The sequence below is a fragment of the Tenrec ecaudatus genome, chromosome 2 (genome assembly GCF_050624435.1).
Source record: "Tenrec ecaudatus isolate mTenEca1 chromosome 2, mTenEca1.hap1, whole genome shotgun sequence".
NCBI lineage: Eukaryota > Metazoa > Chordata > Mammalia > Afrosoricida > Tenrecidae > Tenrec > Tenrec ecaudatus.
Window position 1 is genome coordinate 193,736,369 of NC_134531.1, and position 24,041 is coordinate 193,760,409.

A 24,041-nucleotide genomic window follows, 5' to 3' on the forward strand; every position below is an offset into this window, starting at 1 on the left:
GACCCTCACGCGGTGACCCGGAGGGGCAACGAACCTGGATGGAAAAAAGACAGAGATGTGGGGCAAGACAAGTGCTGATCAAGCCCGTTTATTTTGCCAAAACTCGGGGTATATATTCACAAGAGAGAAGGAAGTGGGAGGCACATATTCCAATGAAGCACACTGTGTAACAACCGCACACTGTACAACAACCAATCAGCCACATGTTCCTAATAAGGTACAAAGGGTGCGCAACAGTACTCAAAGACATCTGTGGTGACGTCTGCATGCAAATCAAGGCTTACCGGGTGAACTGATCACTATGTTCCTAATATGGTATATCTGCAGTTCAATGGGTGCTCAGTACTTTGACTAATGGCAACAAGGTCAGTTATTGCAACTGCCCATGCTACTGAGCATGTAGCTTGGAATGTGGGGGCGAAGTTGGGCAGGAAACAAAGCCTTGATGTTAGAAAGCGGCCAAGTTTCTGCTACGGGTCTGAGGCCAGGGTCTTAATGGCTATCGGCTCCCAACAAAGGGGGGCAGTTGTCAGTGTAAGATATGAAAATAATAATAATTTATAGTTTATCAAGGGTTCTCAAGAGTGGGGGGAGAAGGGAAAAAAGAGGAGCTAATACCAAGGGTTCAAACAGAAAGAAAATGTTTTTAAAAATGATGATAACATATTACAAATGTACTTGATAAAATTAATGTGTGGATTGTTATGAGCTGTAAGACCCCCTCAATACAATGATTAAAAAAATTCTAGCCCCAATCTAAGAACATTATTTCTTATAACATGGCCCTACTCCATATTCACCTTCATGAAGAGATCACTGAAGATAAGAGTGCTACAATAAAGTGTGGAGAAGAAAGCAGATGGCGCCCCGCTATCAATTGGAATATTGTTGAGGGTCTTAAAGGCTTGTATTCAAACAAGCAGCCATCTAAGTGAGACGTTCACTAACTCCACGTCAAAGAAGCACACCAGCCTGTGTGAGTCAAATAGGACAAATAATAAAATTCAAATATGATGAAGAGAACTATCAGAGCTTAACATGTGAGCATCCAATTAGCAGCAGGCTATGGAGGACAGAGGGAGTCCAAAGTCCGTCTGCAGAGTCCTCAAACAGGGGTCCTCAAACTACAGCCCTCGGGCCTTGCCCGCCAAGGACGTTTATCCAGCCCGCCAGGTGTTTTTGCCCCGTTTGTTTTTTTACTTCAAAATAAGGTATGTGCCGTGTGCATAGGAATTTGTTCATAGTTTTTTTTTTTTTAAACTGTAGTCCGGCCCTCCAACGGGTCTGGGGGACAGTGAACTGGCCCCCTGTTTAAAATGTTTGAGGAGCCCTGGAGGAAGCCTCTGGCATATTCCCTCTGTCTGGTCACAGGCGAAGGACTCTAGCAGCTTTACTATCAGAGATTTTTGTAAACTTGATTATGGTGTATCAAACCCTGGCATAATATGATACTTGATCAGTGGACCTCCCTCTTGACCCAACCTGAATTTGCTCTAGGCTTAAACATTTCTCACTTGTTCCACAATAGAAATTTCTTCTCTGGGTCTTAAAATATTGTTGGTGGGCTTTTCTTCCTTTATTTTTATCTTGATATTATTTCTTTCTTTCTGTTGTGGTTTTTTTAATGTTTTTATTATTTCTGTTAGGTTTCCCAGTTTATGAAACACAGATGGAGTAGACACATAGAGGCAATGTTTTATTGGGAAGGGGGTGTGGAGAAGCTGAGGAGAATGAGGGAGCAACCATGAATCTGGGATGCAGGAGGGAGCCCAGCGCTGACTGGGATGATGCATACACAACTCTTTTAAAAAGTAACACAACTCTTTTAAAAAGCAACTTAAAAAAGAGAATGAAAAGATTTAAAAAAGTAACCTAACTATGGGAATGTATAATTTGTGAATTTCATATCAAGAAAGCTACTAAGAGCAGATGGACATTGGGCCTCCTCATGCATAATCCCCCAATACAATAGCACCTCGCCCTGCTAAGCAGCCATTGCAGGATACCCATCTTCCCGACATGATCACTGAAGACAGCCGTGTGTGTAAGCAAACGTGGTGAAGAAAGCTGATGGTGCCCGGCTATCAAAAAGATATAGCGTCTGGGGTCTTAAAGGCTTGAAGGCAAATAAGCGGCCATCTAGCTCAGAAGCAACAAAGCCCACAGAGAAGAAGCACACGGCCTAAGCGAATACAAGGTGTTGAATGGACAATGTAGCAGACACCAAGGAACAAAAACAATCATTGCGTAATCACCTTCCTCATAATCGCTGAAGACGAAAGTGTGCATAAGCAAGTGTGGTGAAGTAGGCTGATGGTGCCCGGCTACTGAGAGATATAGCATCTGGGACTTAAAGGCTTGAAAACAAACAAGCGGCCATCTAGCCCAGAAGCAACCGAGTCCACACGGAAGCAGCACACCAACATAGGTGATCGTGAAGGGCAGAGGAGGCCAGGTCTCAAACAACAAAGGTGGGGTGGTGGTGAGAATCACATCACCGTAAAAGAGGGGGAGTACATGATGGGGACCCAATGCCCATCTGTAGACAGCTGGACATCCCTTCCAGAGGGGTAGTGGGGAGGAGATGGGCCACTCAGGGTTCAGTGTAGCAACAATGAAACTAAAAACCTTCCTCTAGTTCCTGAACGCTTCCTCCCCTCCCAATCATCATGACCCCAATCCTACCTTGCCTTGCGGACCTGGTTGTACCAGAGGATGTACAGTGGTGCAGTGGGGATCTGGAGGCACAGGGAATCTAGGACAGACCCCTCAACACCAGCGGTGGGAGTGGCGACACCAGGAGGGAAGGGGGTGTAGAAAGGGAGAACCGATCTAGGAGATCTATGTGTAACCTCCTCTCTGGGAGATGGGCAATGGGGAGGTGGGTGAGGGGAGACGCCGGGGAGTGTAAGTTAAGATACAATAATTATTTATAAACTATCAAGGGACCAGGGGTGGGATTGGGGAGGGAGGGGGACGGGAAAAAAAGGGAAACCGAGCTGATTCCAGGAACCTAAGTGGAAGGTGAATTATGAGAATGACGAGTGCAACGAATGTATAAGGGTGCTTTGCTCAATTGATGTATGTACAGATTGTGATAAGCGCCTTATGAGCCCCAATAAAAAGATAAAAAAGAAAGCTACTAAGAGAAAGAGAGAAAAGTTGACTAATGTTTACCATAGGTGAGGGTGAAGAATTGTTGCTCAGGGGCAGGCACTAAGTTTATGGTAATGGTGGTGGAATAACTTGGAAAAGGATATCAATAATAGTTGCACAACACGAAGAGTACAATGAATTATGCATGTCGAAGTTGAGAATATTTTGTTGTGTGTATTTTGCCACAATTAAAAAAATAATAATCACACTAATAACTGCACAGAAGGAAGAAGAAATATTTTAAAGTGGATCGTGGTAATGATTGTACGACTCCTCTTGATACGACTAAACTATTGAATTGTATGATATGTGCAAGAAGCGTCTATAAAACTGTTAAAGCAAAATGAACTCACTACCCTCCAGTCGCTTTCTACTGACGGAGATCCAGTGGGGAGAAGCTGACTGGCCGCAGGGTTTCCAAGGCCGATCTTTGTAAGCGCACGCGGCCGCGTCTGTCTCTCGAGGCCTTGCTGCTGGGTGGAGGCAGGCCTTATGGTTAACAGCCAAGCGCTCCAACCGCGGAGTACTTCAAGGGCAGTGCTTCAACAGTGCTCCTTCCAGTACAATTGCAGCCGTCAAAGGGGAGAGGGGGGAGGGAGGGAATAAAGGGGAGCTGATATCAAGGAGTTCGAGAAGAAAAGAAAATGTATTGAACAGACAGAGAGAGAGGTTGTACACTGGTGCATATGGGAGCTGGAGGCACAGGGAATCCAGGGTGGATGATACCTTCAGGACCAGGGGTGTGAGGGGCGATGCTGGGAGAGTGGAGGGTGAGTGGTTTGGAAAGGGGAATCGATTACAAGGATCCACATGTGACCTCCTCCCTGGGAGAGGGACTGCAGAGAAGGGGGGTGAAGGGAGACTCCGGATAGGGCAAGATATGACAAAATAACAATCTATAAATTATCAAGGGCTCATGAGGGAGGGGGGAACGGGGAGGGAGGGGGAAAAAAGAGGACCTGATGCAAAGGGCTTAAGTGGAGAGCAAATGCTTTGAGAATGATTGGGGCAGGGAATGTATGGATGTGCTTTATACAATTGATGTATGTATATGTATGGATTGTGATAAGAGTTGTATGAGTCCCTAATAAAATGTAAAGAAAGAAAAGGAAAAAAAAAGAAAATGATGAGGGCAAAGAATGTACAGCTGTGCTTTATACAATTGATATATGTATGGATTGTGATAAGAGTTGCATGAGCCCCTAATAAAACGTTAAAAAGAAAAAAGAAAATGATTATGGCAAAGAATGTACGGATGTGCTTTATACAATTGATGTATGTATATGTATGGATTGTGATAAGAGTTGTATGAGCCCCTAAAAATGTTTTTTTAAAAAAGAAAGACAATGTATTGAAAATTATGAAGGCAGCAATTATACAATTATGCTTCATCTAATGGAGCTATGGATTGTATAGTATCTGGAAGAGCTCCTAGTAAAATGTTTTTAAAAAAACCCACAGCCTTGGAAAGCCTATGGGGCAGCTCTGCGCTGTCCCTGGGGTCACTCTGGGTCGGAATGGACTAGATGGCAACGTATGGGTAACGTGCGTGCGGAATTCCCAGTGAGTGCCAGGTGCCAGGGCTCGCCCTCCAGAGTGTGACCGGAGAGACTCTTGCCACTTGGCAAGGAGGCTCCGAGTGTACGCGAGTTTCTTAAAGGGGCGGCGGGGAGGGGTGTCCGAAGACTTTGAAGTTGCTCCAAGGACACAAACTGTGATTGGCAAGGTGGTGGGTAGCTCGGTGGCTGAGCCAGCCGAGCCTCGGACTCGCGGGGTTGTCGAGGCAGATGTGTCCAGCTGCGGGACCTGAACACCGTGCAGCCGGCTGCGCGCCGCGCCCTGCAGACCTCGGTAAGGCGCGAAGCCACCTAGCTCAACCACTGGACGGACTTGGCTTGAGGACTGTCAAGCCCTCCTGTAGCCGGTGGTTTCCGTAGTGTAGTGGTTATCACGTTCGCCTCACACGCGAAAGGTCCCCGGTTCGAAACCGGGCGGAAACAGTACGCTTACTTTTATTTTTCATTTCGATTCTTCTGCTGTGCATGCATTTGTCTCTGTTTCGGGGCCGCAGGTAATAAAGTGAGATCACAATAGAGCCGGTTGACAACGAGTTATTCATACATGCTGGCAATCTGGAGTGAGAGCTTACTCAGCCCTTCTCTTGTCCTTGTCTTCTGGAGCCCGCGCCTCTACCTTTTCTGGAGAAAGGTTGAAGGTTTAGGACCTAGACTCTTGTACCGAGGACAGAGGCAAGCACATAGCAAAGACTTGGGCAATCGATTCTACAAAACGCCTTAAAAGACAGATACAAGTCTCTTTGAAACCCTAGTCTCTAGAGACTGAGCCAGTGCTCCAGGTCGCCCGGCTAGCTCAGTCGGTAGAGCATGAGACTCTTAATCTCAGGGTCGTGGGTTCGAGCCCCACGTTGGGCGGACGCTTGATTTTTTGGAAATTAATGTGGTTAAAAGAAATTTTTGTGACGAAATTTGGCCAGTCAAAAACTTTGTTCACATAGTCACTGTAGGGCTTCTAGTCGGGGAAACCCACATTGATAGGGCTTTCACAGAATTAGGGGGAAAGAGTAACCAGTGAGAGCTAGCTAACAAACTATTAGGTTATATACCTCCCGTTAAGCTTCCACCTGCTGCTATCTATATATCCACTCTTAAATCCACATTCAACAAATAATCTACCTATATTGGGGATTAGCTTAGAAGGAAATACAGAGTGGTGGATGAGCTGCCTGAGATGTGGCTTCCCAAAATTGTAGGTAATGGGCTTGGTACCCCCCGCCAGCCACCCCAGGTATTTGTGAATATCAGTCTTCAGTATAGGTTACAACTCATTGTAAAGAAGACTCCCCACTCCCCGCAAAAAGAAGACCTACATCCTCACAACTGGCATCTTGATAAGTGGAGAACAAATAGAAGTCGTTGGATCCACAATCAATGCTCATGGAAGCAGCAGTGAAGAGATCAAGCAACACAGTGTGTTAGGTAGATCTGCTGCATAAGATCTCTTTAAAGTGTTGAAAAACAATGATATTACTTTGAGGACTACGGTGCGCCTGACCCAAGCCATTGTATTTTCTGTCATCTTATATGCATGTGAAAATTAGACATTGAATAGGAAGACAAATGAAGAATCGATGCACTTGAATTATGGTGTTGGCAATGAATAAAGTAAGTATCATGGACTGCCCAAAGCACAAACAAATCTATCTTGGAAAAAGTATAGACAGAATGCTCTTTAGGAGCAAGAATGGTGAGTCTTGGACACATTGTTATATACTTTGGACACGCTGACAAAGGACATGATTGGTTAAGTAGTGGGGCAGGGAAAAAGAGGAATGTCCTGGACAAGATGGATTGACACAGTGGCTGCAACAATGGGCTCAAACATAGGAACCATTGTGAGGATGGCACAGGACCAGGTGGTGTTTTGTTTAGTTCTGTAAATTCCATCTACTTTATATTTTCTATCTGTACACGTCACCACTACATACACACCAGACCATAAGGGAAATCTGTTGATAAATAAATAAATATGTGAAGCTGATCGATAGAGTTGCTGAGTAAGGTGGAGCATCACCTTGGCAGTTTCAGAAATGTGTCCAAGGGGGAGAAAGGGAGAATCACAGATGGAGTGGGTGTTGGAGGGTGTGTTTTAGTTTGGTACCCTAGGAGGCTTGTCTGAGCACATAGATTGATCAGAGTCTATAAACTAGTCAGAGTTGCTGGTACAGTCAGAGCCCATCAATGGGAAGTCACTGTTTCTATGATACACAGGGCTTGAACAAACGGATGTCCGGTATGAACTATGATGTTTTGTTTTGTATAAATATTCACTTGCACATTATGATTTCAAGGTCTTCACTGGAACTGGAAAACTTTTTTTTTTTTTTTAAAGAAACTGACTTCTTTAGTAAGGAGAAGTCAAGGTGGACAGGTCTCACTTCCCTGATTTATAACAAACTAAAGACACACTCATCTGAGTTTTTGGCTACATTTCTCCCCCCACCCCGTCCCCCCTATTTTGCCCCTTCCCCTGCCGTATCTCTGGTCAGGCCCAGTTGAGAATGCTCTTCTAAGCTACCCACGCAGTTCTGGGCACAAAAAATTCAAGTGTTCATCTCTTAAGTCATGTATGAAAGATACGGGTCTGGGTGGGATTTCTGGCCTTTTCTCTACGGTCATGGAGGATGCACCATCAGAGGGACATGCTCTAATTTATGTTTTAGAGGGTTTCGCAGAGGAACAGTGCACAGGAAGTGTAATGGGGTGAGGTAGCTTATGGGAGAAGGATTGGGGAACACAGCAAGGGTGCAGACAGAAGGTCATCCACCGAGCCAGGCAACAACCAGAGGGATAAGGAAGATGGGCTGCAGGGCCAGTGCTAAGGAGCGCTGGCATTGGGAGTGTGAGAGGTATTTGAGTGTCCTGAATGCGTTGGGTGAGAGGTATTGAGGAATATACCTAAGAGAACAAACACGTCCAGGACACATGTGAATACGACGCTTATGTTACTGCTGGGGCCACAAATGCCAGGTTGGGTGCTGGGTACTGTTGTGAGCGCGGGTCGTGACTCTCCAATTAAATGGAGAGGTATGGAGGGGACAGGCAAATATTCCCTTCAGGCCAAAGACGTGAAGGTGTGCCCCAAAGAGGAAGAGATTCACATAGCTAACTACCTGGTGACCTTTACCAGAGAATTAGACCTGGGCAAGGGGCCTCCTGCCCTGCCCTGGGCACAGACCCTAAGGATCCCTACCCAAGAGGGACTCAGCCTTCATCTCAATTCCTGTACCCCAGGTATCCGGAAATCCTCAGCGAGTAACAAACATTTGACATTGTTAACCATCGGTAGTACTTTTAAATTTGCATATATGTAGATTGAGACATTCAGTAAGCCTTATCATTCCCAGTTCTTTTTTTACTGAATATCCAGTGTTAGGAATTATAAACATTAAAAGATTGATACGTTTTGAGAATGTTTCATTACATTTTCAAATTTTAAAAATATTTTCAGCCTTATTTTAAAACAATGAATAAATATTTGGTGAGAATTCATTTCAATTTTACCCTTTACGAGCTCATTTTGCATAACTTAGAAACATTTTTGAAAACACCTAAATATCTTAATATTTAGTTGTTTGTTTTGATCACACTTGGCTAGACTATATCGATGTTTTGCATACAATACTTTGAATAGTTGCATTTTATTTTTTAACTCTTTTAGATAGTTACTGCCAATTGTCAAACACAAATTTTGTGAAAATTCCAACTCCCAGGCTGTCAGTTCCAATCTTCTGAAACCACCTTGCCTTTCCTGCGGTGGGCTCCGCTGATTACGGTTGCTCTCTTTTATTTTTCTAATTGCCGCGCTCGACATTGACATTGTCATCCTGCCTACTGAAAGCCAATGCTTTAGGATGGCTTGGCTCCAGAGCTCCACCCCCAGTGCCTAGAACCTGGAGAAGCAGGTGGTGACTGTACGTGTTACGCAGTTCTTGGAATTAGCCCTAATTCGGGAGTTTCTGTAGTGTAGCCGTTATCACACTCGTGCAGCCGTGTGCAAGGTCTCTACCTAGAAGCTAACGTTGCAGGCGCCGCGGCGAGGAGACAGGTGAGCCCTAGGGAGCCCGCCCGGCGCTGAGACCCGTCTCCCGGCCGCTTTCCACGGCCGTCCCGTCGGGGCGACGGCGACCGCTGGCCGCTCAGGTGGCCGCAGGGAGCGCGGCCGCGCGTCTCTCCCCCGCACTCCGCCCGCAGCGCCCCGGCTCCCGCCGCCGTGTCCGCGCCGCCCCCCGCCGTCCCGCGAGTCCCGGGTGGTGGTGGACGCCGGCCAGGCGCACCCTCCGCCCCGTCTTCACCAGCCCTCACTTGCACCGCGGGCCGGGGGCTGGGCACGAGTCTGGGGGCGGCTGCAGAGGGGGCAAGGGCAAGAGGCCCTGGAGACCCCAGAAGGCAGCCGGAGCCGCCCCCGCGGGGTTGCTCACTGTGGACAGCACCCAAAGGCAGCTTGTGGATGTAATGTGAACTTCAGGTATCTTCGGTGGTCTTTCCACAAGGCCATGTTCATTGTGGGGATTAGCGCACTAAATCGATTATAATTCGCTACTGCCTCCATAAACCAAGGGCGTGTGCGTGAAATATTGACTATGCCAACGCACGGGACACGCAAAAGGCACGTGGGGAGGATGAGCAAAGTCTGATTGGTTGAAGGTTCGAAAGAAGGCTGGATGTGACACAACGCCAAGGTATTTAGCTCTCAGTCTGAGCTCTGGCGGGGAGAGGAGGGTAAGGTGGACAATGCTTGCCCTCATGCTTGGTTAGGGCCTGAGCACCGGCTGATGTGTCCTGTGCGTTGATAGAGTTCAGTTTCAGGCATGTCAATTCAATATTAAGCTTGTAGGCCTGCTGGGGATTCAGCTAAGGGTCTTCTTATTACACACTTAGGAAGTGTACACCAGGCCTTTGAACGTTTTTCTTTCTTGATGAGGAGTCCTTATTTTAAAAAGCGAGACTAATACCAAGGCTTTGATAAACTGAATATGTTGGGTAAGTGTTGGACTTTGAACTGCAAGGTTGGTGGTTCAAATACACCAGCCATCCACCCTAGGGTGAAAGAAGATCCTGCCAACTTCCATAACGATTTACAGAGCTGGCTCAAACAGCATTACTGTCACATAGCGATTGAGGTAATTGTGGTTATACTGGATTTACCTCCCTCTTGACCCAACCTCAACTTCTTCTAGGTACAAGTATTTCTTGCTTGTTCCATGACAAGAATTTCTTCCCTGGGCTTTAAAATGTTCATGGTGGTCTTGTCTTTCTTATTCATTATTTGTTTTTATATCCCTGTATTATTATTTCATCCTTACCACTTTTTTTTGTATACAAAGAGGTTTATATGGGGAGTGAGGGAGGGGAAAATGAGGAACCCAGGAGGTACTGTTTTCGACTTAGAGGTCCGGAGAGGCTATCAGTGGGTAAAGTCATTGTTCCCTGTGACAGAAGAGCAGTCCAGGCAAGGGGCTAAAAAGACCCCTGATACCAATTTATAAAGTCCTCTTCAGAATCACGAAACACATGCAATGATGCCGAATGTAGGACAATCACAGGCCAGTGGGTAGAAAATCTTTGGATCCCATGGTGTTGTAAGCATCTCAGCACCAGCAGGAGTCTCTAACGTGGCTTCTCCAGCTTCAGAGATCTGGTTGCATCTGGGTAAGTCCATTGGCTTCTCCAGCTCAGGACACTAGTGTAGTTCGATGTATCTTGTCAGCTGCAATGTATCTCCCAGGGAGTGAGGAGAAAGAGAGAAAGAGAGAGAGAGAGAGAGAGAGAGAGAGAGAGAGAGAGAGAGAGAGAGAGAGAACCACTTTGTTTTATATTGTTTCTGGTGGGTTTTCCAGTTTGCGAATCACAGGAGTAGATGCATAGAGATAAGAGCTGATAGAAGGGTCTGTAGGGGAGAGAGGGGTGTTGGGTGGGAGAGAGGGAGGGTGAGGAGGTTGGGTGGAGTAAAAATGTATGTGGGAAAGGAGAGAGCACTGGAACGGATGGTGATTACACAACTCATTTTAAAAGCGATTTAACCATGGGGGTGGGATGTTCTAAAATTGATTGTGGTAATGATTGAACTATTGAATTGTATGCTATGTGGATGAAGTGCCAATAAAAATAAAACTGCTAAAAAAAAAAAGTCAGACTCTTGCTCTATACAAGAATCCAGAGCACTTTTTGTAAGAGATTTCAGCAGATCCACTCAATGTGTACGGCAGCAGTGCAGCCTGTTTCCACACATGGGAAATGGAATTTGTGCTTCCATATATGATAGAGGGGACAGACAGACAATATGTGATAAGCAACTTCTCTGTCATCACTTCCACCAAGGATGACATTGATGACAAAATGTGTTAAGCATCAGCATAACTTACACACACATAGACAACTGTTATTATATCAATTTCTTTATCCTTACTTGATCATAGATTGTTTTGGTTACCTTTCCAGAATTTATAGATATTCTCACCCTGTTAGGAAAGCAGATATCCCATCAGTAACCCTACCCTGGAAGGTACAGACTCAGGGAGTAAGGGGTGGGGTGAATGGAGAAAGGTGAGGACAGTGGACCTGAGAATTCTCCCAGAATCCACCTGCTAAATCAGTTTTCCTTACAGTCTCTCACAGTTTTCCTGGCTGACTTGAGTGGGCACACACCTCCACTCCCGACTGAGACTCTGGGCTTCACACCCTCCAGTCTGACCTCCTTGACTGTTCCTAGGCTCTGGGAGGCCATAACGTCACTGGGTCCTCGGTCACTGCTCTCAAGGAAGATTTTGACTTAGACCTCAACTAACAAAAGACAGTCTCACCTGTCCTCTTGTGGAGGCAGCGAAGTTCAAAGCAACACAACAAACCGCCTTCAACTGGATAACAAGATCTACAGAAAACTACCTCATTAAAAAAAATACAATGCTAACTAGTCATTATGGCCTCACAACTTTTCCAAAATCATTTTAATAAGTTGTAAGTAATCTCTATAATGCTTAAATTGTAGCTGTTTGTCTATAGGAGCCCCTTTATACTGGCTCCTTTGGTCTTTTGGAATTGCCCTCAGAAAAGCATCTTTGATTCTTGGCAGTAATACATGCTTCAGATCCATATGCAGTGTTTTCTGCACTAAGATGCGGAGAGTGATCAGGAAGCTCAGATTCTTTACAATGTCGAGTAAAAGAAGAGAGGTAGATCTGGATGCGGAGCAGTGTAGGGATAGAAATGTCCCCAATGGAGTCTGAGCTCGCCATTTCTGGGTATCTTCGACACAGAACTAGAAGGAGAATACGTTAATGCACATGCGCTCACGTCGATGGTTCCATTTAGTTCTGGCTTTGATAAAGCTTTCCTCCCCAACCCACAATAAGCAGAATATTTTCTCTACAAAATTATCTACCTAAATGTTTAACTTCTTTAATTAAAAAAACAACTAGGAAATGTAGAAGGGTTCAATGAACCCCCAAGTACCTACTACTTGGGTTCACCTGTCCCCCACTCCTTCTATCTTTACTTCTCCCCACTGCCCACTCTCCTGTTCCCACTTCCTGTGGCATCCTCATAGAGCTCCTCAGGGGCGACCCATCTATGGGCGCTTCATTGACCATCTCCCCTCACTCTGGTGGCTCTCATCCTGCATAGCTCTTTGAGGTCTAGAACTTATATTAATAACTACAAGTCACATGAACTGGACTCCAACTCTGGACTAGGAGCTCTTATAGGTGCGGGGCATGCATGAACTCATTTCATTTTTGCAAGTCTATGGAGTGACCCCTTCATTGATTTCATTCATTTGAATCTCAGCAAAAAAAGACCTGCCTCCTCAGCTTACCTCCTGGTGGGCAGTCTGCAAACCAAACCAGTGGACACACATGGAAACTCACTGGGAGAGTGATTGGACTGAAAACAAGAGTGAAGTGAGCTGAGAGAGCGTGGCAGGCAAACAGAGGGCAGCACTAGAGAGAGAGAGAACAGGAAAGCCTTAGCAAAGGAGGTGCCCTTGAGATGGTTCAGGAAAATAGGAAAGAATCAGCCTCCCAAAGACTGTGTGGAAGAGGCCTTCAAGAGTGTGTTGTGGGAGTAAGTTTCCTCTGGGCAGTTCATCTGACTCTAGTGAAAACACTCCTAAAGGCCAACAAACAGTCCTTGAACTAACTACAAGTTTCTCTTTCTTTCTTTCGTCATTGGCTTGTTATTGTTATTTTGTTTTCTTTTGTTGATTAGTTTGCTCTGTCTTGTTTTTGTGCATGTTATTATCTCCGCAGGTCTGTCTAAATAAGATAGGCTGGATGAACAATCTGGAAGAGAAAACAATGGGACCAACAGTTGGTGGGGGGGTGGACATGGGAGAGGGGGAGGGGGGGAGGAGGGAAGAAGTGGTATTAACAAACCCAGGGACAAGGGAAGAACAAGTGATCCAAATTGGTGGTGAGGAGGGTGTGGGAGGTCTGGTAGGGCATGACCAAGAGTAATGTAACCGAGAGGAATTACTGAAACCCAAATGAAAGCTGAACATGATAGTGGGATAAGAGGAAAGTAAAAGGAAATAGAGCAAAGAACTAGGAGGCAAAGGGCATTTATAGAGGCCTAAACACAGGCATGTGCATATGTAAATATATTTATATAAGAGGATGGGGAAATAGATTTATGTACATATATTTATAGCTTTAGTATTAAGGTAACATATGCATATTGGGCCTCCACTCAAGTATTCCCTCAACGCAAGAATACTTTGTTCTAATAAACTGGCATTTCATGATGCTCACCTTCCCGACACAATCGCTGAAGACAAAGCGGGTGCATAAGCAAATGTGGTGAAGAAAGCTGATGGAGCCTGACTATCAAAAGATATAGTGTCTGGGGTCTTAAAGGCTTGAAGGTAAACAAGCGGCCATCTAGCTCAGAAGCAACAAAGCCCACATGGAAGAAGCATGCCAGCCTGTGGGATCACAAGGTGTCGAAGGGATCAGGTATCAGGCATCATCAGAACAAAAAAATCATATCATTGTGAATAAGGTGGACTGCTAGTGGAGACCTAAAACCCATCTGTTGGCAATTGGACATCCCCTTACAGAAGGGTCGCGTGGAGGAGACAAGCCAGTCAGGGTCCAGTGTAGCAAGGATGAAACATACAACTTTCCTCTAGTTCCTAAATGCTTCCTCCTCCCCTCCCCCACCCTCAACTATCATGATCCAATTCTACCCTACAAATCTGGCTAGACCATAGGATGTACACTGGTACTGATAGGAACTGGACACACAGGGAATGCAGGGTGGATAATCCCTTCAGGACCAGTGGTGAGAGTGTCGATACTGGGAGGGTGAAGAAAGGGTGGGGTGGAAAGGGGGAACCGATTACAAGGATCTACATATAACCTCCTCCCTGGGGGACGGACAACAGAAAAGTGGGTGAAGGGAGACGGCGGACAGTGTAAGATATGACAAAATAATAATTTATAAATTGTCAAGGGTTCCTGAGGGAGGGGGAGCAGGGAGGGAGGGGAAAATGAGCTGATGCCAGGAGTTTAAGTGGGGAGCAAATGTTTTGAGATTGATGAGGGCACTGAATGTACAAATGTGATTTACACAAATGATGTATCTATGGATTGTTATAAGAGTTGTATGAGCCCCTAATAAAATGATAAAAAAAGAAAAGTTCTGGAAGTTTGGTTTGCCAGGCAAGTTGGGGCTTGTAACTTTCAGACGCAGTTAGCACAGCAGAGATGCACTAGCACAAAGCTGCCCCTGACACACCCTTTCTGGGACCTGCCAGATGCGTGTTAATAGTCCAGGAGGCTGGTGCTCCTGCGGCTGGCAGCAGCATCTGCTCAGATTGCCTGGTGGGCCTTCCCTTTCCCGCCTCCTCCTTCCGTGGCCGTCTGATGTGATGGTGGGGCTTCTGGAAGGTGACCTAGTTCCTTGCCTCGTGTTCCTCAGGGACAGGGGCTGGGGAGACGGAAATACAGAGAGTGAGCTGAGCTCTAGGGTTGCTGACTCTCCCCTGTCTCCTGGTGTGAATGCCCAAACACAAGTCTGAGCAAGGGCTTCTGGCTGGCGGAGGGAGGGAGCATGTGTGTTTGTGTGGATGTGTGCGTGCTTGTCACCTTGCGCCAGGCAATCAGGACCCTGGGTCCTAAGGGCTGGTGTCAGGACCAGCCTCCACCAGCATTCTCCAAGCTGAAGGGCGCTCTTAAATCCTGAGCTCTTTTCTGACAGGAAGAGAGCTCTAGAACACTGCAGCCCATCCACGCATTTGAATGCCGCCGGCCTCCACACGGAAAACCCACTTCCAACGTGCAGTTTTCTACTTAAACCACCTGTTCATCAGCAAGAAAACCAGCTGTTTGGACCGCTAGTGTGGCTTTTTGATTGAGTAGTTCAATAACCTTGTATTTCATATAATAATTGTGTCCAAGTATCACATATTTGAAACAAACAAACTCCACTGCCATCATGGTGACCCTCTCTAGAGTTTCCGTGGCTGTACACCTTTATGGGAGCAGAAAGCCTCACCTTTCTCCCAAGGAGCAGCTGATGGGCTCATACAGACACGTGTCACACATTAGTCATGACTAATGATGAAGCACAGTATCATGGGTCACAGAAGATCTGGGCATTTGGTGCAGGCCAGGCGTCTGTGCAGGTGTCCTCCGTACCTGTAGGGCCAGGTCCACGAACTGTGGGGTAGCCGTGGTAATATCTGAGAGGTCCCACAGTTGGTGGAGGGCTGGGCGATTCTCACTTTCAGTGTGTTCTTCCTATTGTTAGTCTGACCCACACAGCCGGATTTTCTTCATAAAGAGGGTTTTTAGTAGCACGTTTGCTATTATGGCAAATATGTGTTATTCTGCATACATGTTCATATACCGCGTTCCATAGTGACATTAAATATCTGTATAGTACTGATTGTACATATTGTTTGCACTTGTCTTTTTTATTATTATTAAAGGTTTGAGCCTGAGTGTTTTAAGAGGGTTGTAGAATAAAAAATGAACACGAGCGTAAGGGTCACAACCACGTTAGTCGTGTGGAGTAGCAGACCCGAGGTCATGAATTCTTTCAGCAAAGACCACGATGTTTCATTTCCGTTTTTCCACAGTGGTGTACACTGGCGGTGTGACCGACAGGCTGCTCCACGATGGCAGACTGTCAGCTCTCCTAGGTTGGTGAGAAACTGGGCCAGCAGGTGCCTCTGGCTCCATCCTCTCGCCATCTTTTCCCTCCCGAGGCCAACTCTTACAGGGCCTGTGCTTGTCATTCAGAAACCACGTGCACAGCCTTGCTCTTCTATGGAAGCCTTGTCATCTTGCGAGTTCCCACCTGTATAAACTGCCTGGGAGTGCCGAGTGTGGGGATTGGGTTGGGGAGGGGGAGGGCTGTCAGACTGGTTGGCTTGCTACACTTACAATGTAAAGACAGCAAATCCGGGGGGGGGGGGGGGGGAGATGTTTGTGAAAAAAATGGAATAAAAAGATGGCACCATAGTCACAGTACAAACTTAAAAAAATAAAAAAGATAATGGAAAATTTCTACGAGCGTTTTGAACTTCTGTGTTTGTGAATGCGATGCAGACAGCGAGTTTTTGAAGCATGTGTGTCTGCAGCGTAACTACATAGGTATCTTGAGAGCTAAGGAGATTTAACAAAAGCGATACTAGGAACTGTAGTGACAGGGAAGAGATGTTTTCCCTTGGTCACCAGGGCAGCCTGGTGACTTGATGTCACAGTGCCTTGTGGGTCCGTGTCTGCATTTCCCCCACTGACCCTTCCTTTGGGTCCTGATAAAATCAAGGTCTCTGAGAATAATCACTGCCTTCACTTGGGCCCTTCTTATTCCAGCCCTTAGCCCCAGACTTTGTGAACAGGAAGAGCCACCAGACCTCAACTTCACCCTCAGTCATCAACTGGGGGACCCCCAGGAGCTTGCCTCTGCCTGACCATTGACCTCAGTCCAGTGGCTTTGCATGGACCATAGGGCCGGCTGACCACGTGCTACCAGGCCAAGGTTCACCACCTATAGCTGTCACTTCGTCTTTTGTGGACTTGGGACCCCAGGCCCCTTCACCTCAGTCCTTGTAGGCAGCAGCACCGTCCCCCACCCCCAGCAACCGCACCCCGGCTGTGTGCCCTTCGGGAGACCTGACCGCGCCAAATTCCCGAGATTCTCAGTGAATCTTAGAGTTGCCTTTTCCGGATTCTCCCCGTCTCAGCCCAGCACCCCAGCACCCCCCAGCCTTCCGGTTCTCCCGGACAGGCTCTCCATTTCTGCCCCTCCCCCCGTCCTAACTGCTCCTTCGCGGTCGCGCCCACCCCAGACCCACCTTCCCAGCCCTGGCGGCGACACCTCGCTCCTCCACTGCGATCACCGCCAGGAACTCCGCGCTCACAAACCCCATTGCTGCCTTCGCCCGACCCACACCCATTCGGTCACAGAGCCGGAACTGTCCCCCCTGCGCTGCGCGGGGCGTCCCTCCGCGGCGCGTCCGTCCCGCACCCTATCCCCCCAACTCCTGCTGGCAGGCAAAACCGGCCTTGTCTCCCCGGGGCGCTCGCTCAGGATTTGCGGCCCGGCGGGCCAGGAGGTGGCAATTCGGTTCTCACCAATTCTTGACTATCACACCCCTTCTCCGGGCTCAAAGGCTCGGCGAAATGATCTGCGACTGCGCAGTCCACGGTTGTGCGGGGACGATGACAGCGTCAACAGTTCGTGCGCGGCGACCGATCTCAAAGGTGGCTCCATAGCTCAGGGGTTAGAGCACTGGTCTTGTAAACCAGGGGTCGCGAGTTCAAATCTCGCTGGGGCCTCATGAGTCTTTTTTTTCCCCCTCTACATTTTTATCCTTCTTCCCAAAACGTAGTTCCGGGAAGGATACTTCTTTTCTACCTTTCTTGGACCTGTGGACCCTGGCGGGATTCTTCCTCTTGCACACATGTGCGCTCAGTCCTTGCTGTTCCTCTAACTCCAGGAGACGGCTGCAGGCGCCCTGCCTTCTGGGATCCCGGGTTCTGCGGACCGCGGGGTCTCCGCGGACGACAGTGCCCTCGCTCCCCCCTTCCCTCCCCCTAGCTTTCCTGGTCCGCGCTCCCTCTCGACCAGTGCACACAGAGCTGCGTCTTTGGGTTTCTCCTCGCGACAGGCGCTCGCCTCCGATTTAATTCTTTCCAGGGTGCTGCGAGTGAGCCCAGGCCCGTCTTCCCGCGACCCCTCCGCCCGGTGCCCGCCGCGCGCGTCTCCCAGGGTGGCCCTCTCGCCCCGCGCCCCGGCGGGAGTCCTTCCCGCGTCCGCGCGCGGCCGCGGAGTTTCCCACGCTCCTCCGGATCCACCTGCGTTTTGTCTCGGGGGGAATTATATAAAGAAAGGCGCAAACCAAAGTCCAGACCAGCAATACCGGAGCCTCAAGGATGACTCGCAGTTTACGTTCGCTTCCAGTGTTAAAAAAAAGTACTTTTTTGAAACAAAAATGGAAAACTCAGTGGAGCCCAGTTGTATTCTGACACACCTGAAGCCGCTGAGTCGGAATCGACTCGTCGTACCGGTGTAATGTACGCAGACTTGCTGACATTTATCTATCTGTTTAATGTACGTTCTTCCTTATTTGCTCCTCTATTTCTTTACGCTGTAATGGAATTCAAATGTACAAAATGAGCAGCTGCCAGCCTGGCAGGCCAGCACCACTAAGGGCCCTCAGGGCTGTTGGGGGGGGGGGGCGGTGGTCTTGTCCAAGGGGGCTCCAAGAAAGTCCTGAGCGAGGCACCGCCCATGTCGGGATGCAGCTGACTCCAAGGTGGCTCAGTAGCAGAAAACAGAACCCAGGTCCCATATATGGTGAACAAAGATCATTAGCGGATTCTCTGTGGGGAGCCGTGGAAGGGTGAAGAGGATACCCCCACCTCTCTCTCCCAGGACCAATTCCATTCAAAGAGCCTAGATTTTGTTTCAAGACTCAGATGACTTGGGCTGAGGGGACTCCTGCACTCCAAAATGTCCACCCCAGAGGGAGGTAAACGCCCTGTAGAAGCCAGGAGGAGACTCTGTGAGTTATGTGGGGTCTTAAACATAGCTTCCCTGCCCACCAAAGCAGTGGATACCTAGGACGCCTGTGTGCTTGTGGGGAGGGGAACAAGGAGTTAACAGGTGGGTCCCCAACAGCAGTTTTGCAAACTAAAGGAATCTCGAGTATAGAGGTGAAGATGGCGGGGTCTACTCTAGTGAGAAGCCAGAACTGGGGGAGTGAAAGGTGCCAGGCAGGATGTTCTGCAAGTCTGATAGGAGGCCAAAGAAGGGTGATTGCACCCACCCTCAGGTCACCTGTACTCCTCAGGCCAGGTCCAAGTAGGTGAGTGAGGTAAGAGACTTGTGTGGAGGCAGGGCTGTCTCCGGTGGGCAGACATTTGAGGGGATCTGCTTGCCCACGGGTATTCGTTATATAACCAAGTGTCAAATCTGGGAAGGTTGCAAAGAACTGAGATGTGGAGAGAAGAGAGAGGGGCTGGGGCTGGGGACTGGGGGTCTGGGGAGAGCCGGCAAAGGGAGCCTAGCAGAGAATGGGGATGAGGACATAGACTCTAGGCTCCCTAGCCACCTATGTTCACTAGCCGCCTTTCCCCAAGCTGTGTATATGTTCATCTGCTTGGAGAATGCCGCTGGCAGCACATCTCTGACACAGTCCTGGATGGGTTATGAGACTTATACGAGAGAGAATCCGAGTCACTCTTGTTTTACTCCTAAGTAACTCAGGGTAATTAAAGAGGAGCTGTGTAACAAGAGACACAAACAGCAGCTGGCACAGCGACCGTATTTGAATTTGGTCCCTCTCAGTGCCAGAACTGCAGCTTAAATGGACCGGAAAACCCAGATTGTGGGCACACTGCAATCACATGACCCACTGTTATTGAGATGGTAGGAAAGGTTCTCTAGAGAAGCAAAAACAGTGATTATATAAAATAGATTAGCTCTGCGTGAGAAAGACCAGGCTCTCTACTCCTGTAAAGTTACGATCTCAGAAGCCCACAGGGGGTGCTATGAGTCAGCATTGACGATGGCAATGAGTGGCATATATTTATGTGTGTGTATATGTATATGTGTGTATGTATATGTATGTACATATAGCTATGTTGTCGAGCTCAATTTGTTCTAAAATCCTGTTCCAACACTGAAAAGTTTGAGAATCGACGATATTTTCCCATAAGAAATAATGGAAAACCATATAATTGGTTTTGAGGCCCCGAAATTACACTTATAAATTCATTGTCCCAGGACTTTGCCACCAAGTTGACAGCCCTGGTTTGGGGAAATACCCTCTAAAACATCTAAACACAATCAATACTCAAAAAGCCCCAAACCAAACTCACTGCCATCAAGTTAATGGCAGCTCAGAGCCTCCCCCTGTGGGTCTCCAAGACCATAACTGGTTATGGGAGTAAAAAGCCCAGTCTGTCGCCTGAGGCTGGCCTGTGGTATCTACTGGGATCACAACCCAACACATAACCACTACACCACCAGAGCTCCCAAGATCGTGCATTAAATATGAAAACACAATTCAGTACACAAAATCACAACATTTTGCAAAGAGAGAGTCCAATGGTGAATGTTTCAACGCACTAACAGAAGCACTGTATGCTGTCTGAAGGAGAACAGCGCTTAGACGGAAGCCCGTTCCATTGTGTCCACTGTTGAGCCGAGATGCATGACTTACTCTGTTTTTTTTTTCAAGTCAGATTTTCGGTTTGACTCTTGAGAAAAGTTATGGATACTAAGATTAAAAAATTTTTTTTGCTGTTCCAATAGTGGCAAGTTCGAGCTTGGAGCTGTTGACAACTGACGTATCTAATATCCATATCTACATATATTAATATAAACAAATTCCGTATATATTAAGTATATAGTGTGTGTATATATATAGCTGCTCATACAGTTGTAGAAATGTGTCAGTGCAGATTCCGGTTCAAGTCAGTGGATCCGATGTTAAGTTGGTTGTTTTTTTTCTGAGTAGGGTAGCTTCCAGGGCTGAGGAACCTGGAAGCAAGAAGACAAGCAGGAAGACCACTGCTGGTGGATACAGAGGATGATGAGTTAAAGCTTGGCAGGTGAGACAGTAAATTCTGATGGCTCCCAGGGTGAGCAAACAATATGGCAGACATTTAGCTCAACTTCAAGGAACCTCAGATTGAAGAGCTGTTTGTAGGATCTAGACCAGCAAGAAGTGAGGGAGTTCTCCACAGTGTGTATGTGTTTGTGTGTAGGCACCTGGGTGAGGGGTACAATCTAATCTAATCTTCCCACAACTGCTTGGCTGCTCACAGCGGATCTCTCATAACGGAATTGTTTACATTAGGTTATATCCTGAGGGATGTCTCAACTGCCATACTACCGAGAATACAAAGTAATATGTTGGCAATATCCCTAATAAAATGACCCCCTGCGTGAGCATTCACGCTGATATAAGTTTCTAGGGATATGCACCAACTTGCTAGACCACCAAGTTATCGGTAAGAGGCTGGGTTTCACCGTTCTCTCTCTTTTCTGCCGTACCCTTCCCCAAATTTTCAGAACATTTTGCGGATACATATTTGTTGCTCTCTATATTGTGATAAAACGATTACAAAAAGCTCCCTGCTCTATTACCAGGCTCAAAGGAGCACCCAGGTTTCACATGGCGTCTTGGGACACAGGACTTTACTGGTTTACAACCCCTCCAAACCCGGGGCCCAGCTCTCTTCCGAGGCTCGCGGTTCTTTCCCGGAGCGCTTTGGCTCTCCCGTCGTCAGCACCAGTCCCTGGGCACCCGACGCGCCTTATTTGGTCTCCCTTGGGGAAGGGGCGCCTTACCCCTAGAGCACTTGGGTACCTCCCCTCCAGCTGCCGGCGCAGGGAGTTCCTGCTTTGGATTCCAGGAGTTTTGAGTGCACCCGAGACCCCAAGGGTTAATGGTGGACGCGGAGAAGGCTGAGCAGAGATAGGTTGGGCTGAGTGGCTTCTGAAACTCCGAGTACATTCACGCCGCTTCCTCCGCAAATATAAATCAATTTCACTAGTGAAATGCAGATTAAATCGACACATGGATCGATCTATAAGCTCACTTACCAGCTGGCTCGTTGGTCTAGGGGTATGATTCTCGCTTTGGGTGCGAGAGGTCCCGGGTTCAAATCCCGGACGAGCCCGTCTTTTTGCCCCGCCCCCTCTCTCCAAGTTTCGCTCAAACGGTGTTTTGCTCTTTGCCAAGTTTGCAGACGCCACTGATAAGGAAAACGAGAGGATGCGGGAGTGAGTGGGTCACGCTGGAACCGAGACGTACTGGTGTGAGACAAACGCAAATCCCACTCGCAGTCCCAAATAGGCAGAATGCAGTCCACGGGGGGCATCGTGCAGGTGTGAAATAAACGCAAATCCCACTCACAGCCCCGTATAGGCAGAATGCAGTCCACGGGGGGCATCTGCAAGTTCGTGGCATTACCAGCGAGCGAACGCAGTCTGGTCTCAACTCTTGACCATAGAAACTGTTACACGCATTTCTTTGACGCTCTGTACACACTAACCCAGCAGTAAGCATTGTGCACAGTCAATAGAATATCAGCAGAGCTCCACCCTCAAGTTTCCGTAGTGTAGTGGTTATCACGTTCGCCTAACACGCGAAAGGTCCTCGGTTCGAAACCGGGCGGAAACAGGGTTATAAGTGTTTTAGCTTTATCGCTATTTAAAATTTATTACAGTGAGAAATCTGGAGATTGAAGAAAGAAGCCTCCCCTCGCCTCTGATATCTCATTAAGGGCTACTCCCCATAATCTCAAAGGTGCGGCATAGTGGCTGCCCGGTGGCCTGATGGAGAGTAATAGTCTGGGAAAATTAGAAAGGGCATTTCCATTCTGTCCTATAGGGCCACTAGGAGTCGATATCGATTTGATGGCAGTGGATTTCGTCTTGAGGTTTTTTTTTTTGTTGTTGTTCACAAAAGAGAGAAAGCGTTTACAAGGCTGGTCTTGCCGCAGCCACTCCACCGGCACCTTAAAATACCTTCTCTGCCCACACTCTGGTCTGCCCTGTGCCCGCATTACACGGGCGTGGTCCCCGGATCGGGCTCGGCCCTGGCCCGATGGAACCAGACACTGCCCCACGAAATTCCCGTGGAATCAAAGGCAAGCGCCTCGTTCTGGCCTTTTGCAACTAAAGGACAAGCAAGAGCGCCCAAGCAGGTTCAAGAAACGGTACTCACGCCAGCAGCCTGAAACGTTCATCCAGCTGCTGGATTTTTCTTTAGAGTGAATATTATTCTTTAATCCCTATGTGCAACTGAGGCTTGGGGAGATAGCGCACCATCCACATACCGATGGACAGAATTCACTTAACCGGGCTCTGGGTGATGAAACCGGCGTCAGGAACCATAAGCCGGATGGAAGGAGGAGGAGGAATCACAGCGACACCACCTCAGAAATCGCTCTCCGTGTGCTTTGGAGAAGAGCCGAGGACAGGGGTGTGGGGGTATGGGTGAGGGGAGGAGTAACACTCTAACTCTTTTTGGTTTGGTGGGCATGTGTTGTTTTTTATACATCAAGAAAAAAAAGCATACAAAAATCAGCACCCTCTGTCCTTTAGGGAAAAAGAAACAGATCAAAATCCATCATCTCTTTTTGCAATAGCACCCACACAGGTGACCACATTGCCCATGGTGTCGAGAGCCTCCATCACCGCAGCTTTGTTGTCTGGGGTTTTTATCCCTCAAGAGGTGAGCATGCGGCTTTCTTTTTTAGTTTGTTGACATGGACAGACTTTTCAGAGGTTCAAACTGAGTCTGATTAGAAACTCAAATTATCAATTGATTCCCTTTTTAGTGCCAGGCTCTTCCCTAGTATGTCAGCACCACGTGGTCAGAGAGCTTGCTTGGATTGGTCTTGCACGGTCCCTTGTTCCTTGCTGTCCCATCACCTTTCTTTAGACAGAAGAGAGGCAGCATAGAGCTTTTACATGATGAGTGAACCACCCAACACAGCTCTCACTAACGTTGCACATGACTTCTAGGTGTCTAAAGCCACAGCACGTTTGTGTTCCCATCTTCCTCAATTTCTAGGAAGTGGTAACACACTGCACTAGTCCTTGAGATTTAAAACCTCATCTGTCTTCCCTCTCACCTCCTGAGTCTCAGGTTTCAGTCTCACCTCTTTTCCCTCTACCTGATGCAGTTGTTAGAATTCAGGACATGGGCCGAGGCGTCTACTCTCTTCACCCCTACTCTCTCTAGGTTACTTCACACACTTCCACGTTACACGGACTGCCAATGCCTCGCTGTGGTTTTCTCCAGTCTAGGTCTCTCCCTGAGCTGCTTCTTTGACAGCT

At 47.7% G+C, this 24,041-nt stretch overlaps 5 non-coding genes across 5 annotated transcripts; all 5 read left to right on the top strand.

Annotated features, from left to right (window-relative positions):
* Positions 1–5,083: 5,083 nt before the first annotated feature.
* On the top strand, positions 5,084–5,156 carry TRNAV-CAC (transfer RNA valine (anticodon CAC)). Its single transcript has one exon. It is a non-coding gene; the product is annotated as a tRNA-Val (tRNA).
* A 359-nt stretch (positions 5,157–5,515) lies between these two features.
* TRNAK-CUU (transfer RNA lysine (anticodon CUU)) lies at positions 5,516–5,588 on the top strand. The gene has a single exon. It is a non-coding gene; the product is annotated as a tRNA-Lys (tRNA).
* Positions 5,589–17,445: 11,857 nt separating this feature from the next.
* TRNAT-UGU (transfer RNA threonine (anticodon UGU)) lies at positions 17,446–17,518 on the top strand. Its single transcript has one exon. It is a non-coding gene; the product is annotated as a tRNA-Thr (tRNA).
* Positions 17,519–21,802: 4,284 nt separating this feature from the next.
* TRNAP-UGG (transfer RNA proline (anticodon UGG)) lies at positions 21,803–21,874 on the top strand. The gene has a single exon. It is a non-coding gene; the product is annotated as a tRNA-Pro (tRNA).
* Positions 21,875–22,304: 430 nt separating this feature from the next.
* TRNAV-AAC (transfer RNA valine (anticodon AAC)) lies at positions 22,305–22,377 on the top strand. Its single transcript has one exon. It is a non-coding gene; the product is annotated as a tRNA-Val (tRNA).
* The last annotated feature ends 1,664 nt before the right edge of the window (positions 22,378–24,041 follow it).